The sequence below is a fragment of the Anguilla rostrata genome, chromosome 1 (assembly GCF_018555375.3).
Source record: "Anguilla rostrata isolate EN2019 chromosome 1, ASM1855537v3, whole genome shotgun sequence".
Lineage (NCBI taxonomy): Eukaryota > Metazoa > Chordata > Actinopteri > Anguilliformes > Anguillidae > Anguilla > Anguilla rostrata.
This window is the reverse complement of record NC_057933.1, coordinates 81,594,135-81,600,835: the sequence shown is the minus strand read 5'-3', so window position 1 is coordinate 81,600,835 and position 6,701 is coordinate 81,594,135. Positions and strand designations below refer to the sequence as shown.

General features: G+C 42.5%; 1 protein-coding gene across 1 annotated transcript in view; it reads left to right on the top strand.

Annotated features, from left to right (window-relative positions):
• The first annotated feature begins 1,987 nt into the window (after positions 1 to 1,987).
• Positions 1,988 to 6,701, top strand: part of kcnj21 (potassium inwardly rectifying channel subfamily J member 21) — a 22,340-nt gene continuing 17,626 nt past the window's right edge. Inside the window, exon 1 of the mRNA XM_064305119.1 lies at positions 1,988 to 2,524. The gene's annotated coding sequence lies outside the window, so the exon portion shown is untranslated. The remainder of the gene's footprint in view (positions 2,525 to 6,701) is intronic.

Here is a 6,701-nt window from a genome sequence, read left to right as displayed (position 1 = left end):
ACTTCACAGTCTTCCGGATGAGAATGCTCCATCCCTCATGTCTTCGTGGTCTGAAATATAGGGGTTTGTCAATCTCACTGGGTGAATTGGAGTGAACCTTTTAGCTTAATAAACAAAGACACACAAGGTCCCAAAGCACAGAGACATCAGTGGTTCTCTCTTCTCAAAAATTCAATACGATTTGCTGTTCATCGTCATATTAGTGTGAACAAATTTTGCAAGATGGTGAGTTGCTGGGTAAATTCTTGTCAGTCTATTATGCTTTGATGCTCTGACAGAAAGCATCGTGTTGTGTCTGAGAATTAAAAAAAAAAAGAAAAGCAAATGGTTTTCACACTTTTATGTGAGAGAGCCAACCTGGATAATTTCATAACATCACAGTATTGATGGGCACATGCAGTACTTTCAAGGTAAGGAACAAAATGTCACATTAAAATAAAAGGTTCCCATTGGGTAATTAATTCTGTAAGTGGCTGGCTGGTGTACCCACTAACCAATATTCACCATACACTGGACCACAGGGACTAAGCCACACATTCAGTCAGATATTGGCAGTTTCTGATGGATGTGCTCTCTGACTTCTACATGATTCATAACAGGAGATGTGGTAGTGAGTACACCAGACATGCAGTCTCCAAATGCATTATGGTGCTTTTTGTGCTATTCGATTTTGAATGGGAGACAATTAAGGGAATGAACTATGAAAACAGAAAGAAAGAAAGAAAGAAAGAAAGAAAGAAAGGTGAACTAATTTCTTTGGTCAACAAGTCAAAATATATCAGTGTATCCTGTTTTTTTTTGTTGTTGATCAAATTTGTTGTTTCACATCATTAATGTGTTTACAGAGTACATAACCCCCCTGCCCCCAATCTGTACCCCCCCCCCCCCCCCCCACACACACACACGGTTCCCTGAACGTTCTCAGAGTTAAATCAACTCAGAGTTTTTATGAGGCCATGTGTACCTCTATTAGAGTTTGAAGGACTTTATCAGGCCTGGTTTTACATTGATCCTTATTCTGTACCACATTATATATGTATGAATATTTCCATTGTCTGAAGGTCTGACTCTCGGTTGTTTTTGTCCTCTGATGTAACCACGCCTCTGAGAATTAAGAAGCTACACAGGATTTAATAAAAGAAAAAAAAAAGGCAGAAGTTTCGTTCTACCAAACTAAATCTGGATTCCTTCATCCAGTGTTTCAGCTTTATGGTCAGACTTGATCGCACTTCAGCACCAATTCAGCACTTGGTTGCAGATCATAGCAGTTCAATGGCAGCCTTAAGACTGTGACCCATAGATATCACCGGACACTGGATATCTTCCCTGGTGATGCTCTGTTAGGCCAGTACTACAGCCATCTTCAGTTCCTGGTTGTTTCTGGGGCGTTTTGCCCCCAGTCCTGTCAAATGAAACGCGTGTTCAGTTGGATTCAGGATGGGTAATTGACCAAGCCAAGAACTTTCCACAAAAGAAAACTCCTTGGTTGCTTTAGCATTATGTTTGGCGTCATTGTGCTGCCGCTGCCATCCAATGAGTTGTGAGGCATTTGGTTGGATCTGAACAGGTAAGATGTTTCCCTACACTTCCGAAAAATAAAATCGCCACGGTTCTGGTTCTGTTGCTGTCATTTGTGCGCGATTGCTGTGGGGCAGATTTGTAGGTAGCCTTCGAGAAGAGAGAAAGGAGCGGGGTCACAATTCGGTGTCAAGGTGCAGGCGCGCGCATGATGCAACGTTTAGTATTAGCTTGTATTTTTAGCTTCGCTCTTAATGTAGGTGTGAGGAAAGAAACCTAGCACGCTCTGCAGTCACTGGTACCCAGGGGAAGTGCGCGTTCATCAAGCGTGCAGCTAAGGCGATAGTTCTCCGTACCCGGCACAAAAAAAGAAAACGAAGGACAGACAACGGCGCGCTAGACAGAAGTGGGGGGAGGGGACCGTGGAGGAATTGGAAATACGCGTTAGCTCGTGCCTGAGCTCCTCGCGTCTGGCTCTCTCGCTCCCTCTCTTTCTTCCCACATTTGCACGGTGAGGTTTGAGGCTAAACGAACCCACGCTTATCTGATGATTGCATTTACCACTTTGAATCTGTTCGATTTGGGACTCTTTCACTCACTGTATGGGCGTCTTACTTTGGAAAGAAAGAGGCGCGAAAATAGCTGTGGACTTTTTTTTGAGCTTCCAAATGACGGATAATTCTGAGGCAATTGGCGTCCCATTGTAAACTCGTAGAACACAAGTCGCGCGATTGCAGTTTTCAGTTAACGTCGCGCAGCAAATTCAACAGAAGTGGTTTCGAACACTACATAACCAGGACTGTCTTGTTATTTCACAGTTGTACTTTTAAATAGTAACTTTGTTGACTAAGGGGAGGAACCAGGCGCGTGGATACATTTTGCTGGTGCGGTCCAACCCTGGTTTTCATGCGCCTCCCTTCGAGTGAGCTGTTGTTGGGAGATTTCACACGACTCCTCGCTGTAGTCATCTGTCTGACGAAACAACCCCCCATCCGATACAATAAAGGTGAGCAACTCCCTTTATTCCGTTTTCTCTTTTGTGTGCGTATTACAGGGAAACATTTGCATGCTTCCCATCTGCACGTGCCACGTTTTAGCAAGTAATTGCACCGTGCGTGAAGTAGCCTACAGCCTTGTGTTCATATGGAGAACAAATCGGCTTCTCGCATAGATTATTCGCATATTGTGACGGTCATATCTGTTTTAAAAAGAATCTATTGTGTAGCATACAGATTGTGAAATATGTGAATGACACCTTGCCGACCGGGTTCATGTGAAATTCAGAAAATATCGGAAACAGAAGTTTTAGATAAGTAGCCTAATGATAACGCACACAATGTGTTGTGGGACATTTGTCTCTGGGACCCAAAGCTGCTTTCAGCTAACTTATAACCAGGTCTCAAGGATAATCGGAAAACATTCCTTTTTGCGGCTGTCTTCCTGTCTGTGTTTTTTTAGAGGGTTATCGACCACCATTGAGCTGATGTACTGTACATGGATATCATAAATGTGCGCGTGTAGGAAATGTCTGGACATAGAAACGGACTAATGGGATGTTAAAATTATAATTGCATAACTATCGTTACACACGTCTGCGTATGTCGTTTTGACATGGCACAACAGAAGGATCCTAAGGGGTCTCGAGGGAGTCACTGATTGAAAGAGGAGAAATTTAAGATTCGTACGCTATCCCTCAGCGTTTCCCTCCTCTCATTTAGGCTACCCTATGTTTTATCGTTTCCTCTGCCTCGTCTGAATAGGCCGTCATAATTGGCACCAATAATTATTTTATGTGAGTATATATTTATCTTAATAAAGTATTGATGAATAAAATTGGAACTGACGCATATTACTGTTGTTTCCATTGTTTTATTTGTTTATTTATATAATGGTGTCAGCGCACTTGATGCGCGTCGATGTGCCTTGGGAATCAATCGTGTCGGTTGGATTTATGAATGAAGCGCGAGCACGTCTGATATACAGCCGTATAGGCTTCAAAACCACGAAAACCCATGTATAATACACGCGAACAGACATTGCGCGAGGTGGAGCAGTTGTGGCAGAGAAGTAGGGTACTTTTGTCAACGGATTCCGTCAGCTGAAGTCAAGGCAATTTTGTCCTGGCTATTTTGACAGTTCTCGCCGTGTCTCATTGTGTATAGTTTCGTTTTGTAGTTGTTTGAATTATTGATAATTAGACAAACCAGAATAGAGGATTTGAGAATTGCGAGAGCGCTGCGTGAACGGTCCTGACCGCTCTTTGTCATCCACGGTGTTTGTGTTAAATAAATTATAATCCCAGAAGTGACAGTCAACGGCAATCTCGCCGGAGGCTGTTTGTGTTCGAGAAGCTGCGTTATCCATTCCAATTCTTTATAAAGCCCGTGGTCTCTCTATTTCGCTTGATTTCTCTCCATTCAAAACACATTATTTATTGCTCCATACATTTGTACTGCTTGAAGTAATGAAATTTGAAAGGCAAGAGGTCCCAGGATAATGCGATTGGATACGTTGAAGTCTTGATGAAATAGGACTGTAAGGCGTTGGAAATTCCATTATGAATTAAAACACCGCCGGGGGGTTTAATATGCATTGTTCAGCTAACATTTAAGTAACCGTCTGCAGCCTGCTATAATTATACCGTTTCCAAAGGTCAGGAAGATGTTACAATACGCTCTAACGGAATTCACAATAATTCACTTCACTGGTTGTGGTTTCTTCAGAATACAGTAGCATCCGAACAAGCATGAATAAAATCAAATCCTTATGACGACACAATGAAGCAATTTTCACGATGAATTTGGTTTCGTAGAATCATCGTAAATCATTTTTACCTCAGGGTTTTCGTCTATATTTGATATACACGGTTTAATCTCTGTTGCATAGCGCCTACAGCCTCTGGGTAATAGAACGCTCGAAGAGCTTCTATTGTCGTTGTCTTGATGTTTATTTACATCTCTATTAAACACCATTCAGGGCACGTGCACAGTAAAACTGTCCAGTGCTAATTCAACTCTTACAGCGTTAATTCAGCTCTTCACAAATAGCATTTGTTATCTATCAGATGTTATCTGTTAAGAGTTGAAGTAACAATGTTGGAGTTGAGTTAACACTTGACGTTTTACTGTGTATATAATTGGCGAGTCTCGTTATTCCGAGTAGAGATGGGAACAGGCCACCGCTAATTTCTTTAACGCCCCCTCGCTATGTAGGGTCGTCTGAACAAAATGACCATTACCATAGCCAAGTCAGACACAAAACCGTAGAGTTGAAGTGGGAGTTCCCTTGTATGGCAGGCTAGCCTGCGTGCGATTGGAATTATTGGAATTGTACTGCAATAGCATCCCTCGAATTCAAGTAAAAATGATAAAATAACGTCGTAGATTAAAATAAGAATTATTACTGTAGTTACTGGTAGCCTCCTACTTTTGAAACGTTTGCTAAGTGCCTGCTCTTAATACGTCGTACGATCGCACGCGGTTTTCTCTTGCGCTGTCCATGGTCCTGAAGGCTCTGATTTTTCGTGGCGTACTGAAGGTGAGATGATGTCATCATCACGATGCTGTTAATTTCTGAAAACACTACGCCGACACATGTCCACGTCCCGATAATCCTTTTAACTTTACCCTGGCCGCAAACATGATACGCCCTGCAGTTTTCCTTCTCTTGTCCGCAAATACGTGAAACTATTTAATCGCAAAACTCCAGTCCACTGGCTGCCCTCGGTCCATTGGATTCATTTAAGTGGAACCAATAAGGTGGGGGTTGGGAGCGGGGTAAGGGTGGCTGATGAGGTGGGGGTTGTTGGGTACCAGGGGAGTACTACGACTTAACAACGGCAGGGGATAATTAAATATACAGAGCTGTTCCTATATCGCTCATGTTCATGTATTTCTAAATCGTGGGCGACGCTGTTAAAAAGCAAAAAGCCGGTTGAGCGGCAGGATGCCCGTGAGAGACCAAGGCACGCGCTCCATTATCAACCACACTCAACGGCTGCAGAGTACTTTGCGTTGGTGTTAGGGGAGATGAGAGAACGGTACGGAGGTGGTGTCATCTCGCTGTAAATTACGTCCCAAATTGTATTTGAGGGTCGCTTTATTGACCTTATTGAAACGCAATAACAGTGCGGAGAGATGTGTTATTTTTATTTTAACGAGTCTGTGAATGTTAATGTAAAAAAGCAATTCCATTGTGACTGAGAAATGGAATCACATTTTAATCGCATATTCTTCTTCTTCTTCTTCGTCTTAATAATAATAATAATAATAATAATAATAACAACAATAATAATTTCTAGAAATAACGTTATGTCCACATAACAACACAATATTGTATAGGCTGGTGTAAAACACGAGAAGAGATTCGTTGGACGCTGAGGCCTGTCACATTTTGTCCGAGTCAATCTGCCGCCTCGAGCCTTTTTCTCAAACCGTATGTCCTGACCCGTTTGTCTCGAGCGCACCTGGAGTTCTCACTTACAGCAGTCAAGAGTTCTGGAGGCCACGCGGCCATGGCATTTACGTCAGCGTCAGTTGCGTTGCGTAGACGGAGAGACGGAGATCTTGGCAGAGATAAGCAATGCCAGATTAGATAGAAATTATGGGTTTCTTCGGAGGATGACGATTTTGCTTACTGTTTTTCATTTTGCAGCAATGAAGAGATGAAAGAAGGCACTGTCCTATGATAAGAAACAGTCCTAATAATGCTATAAATGTGTACAAGTGTCAACAGCATTATGCATTTTCATGACCAGGTTTTAAAAAAAAATCCTTTCTGAGAAGCGTATGGAGTACAACAACCGAGTTCACTGAGCTTGCATCCACCTATTAATCATTGCAGTCCTTGTATTGATATTATAGGGGACTCCATTAAAGACAGGACTATAATTAAACCCCAGGAACAATGGAATCTATACATCTTCCCAGGGGGTCCAGTCCCCTCCCCTCCCCTCCCAACCCCCCCCCCCCCCCAAGCGAAGAATTCACCTTTTGTTCCCTGAGAGAAAAGTCACGTTTTAAAGAACCCTGTCAAAAAAACTCCACATGTTCTTTTCCAACCAGACGCCAACTGCAAAATACTGTACCTGTGTAGTGGAGGAGAGAGGTCTGGGCAGGCCTCTTGTGTGCTTAATGCAAAAACAAAAAACAAAAAACAAAAAAAAAACATTACCCTGTGAAGCC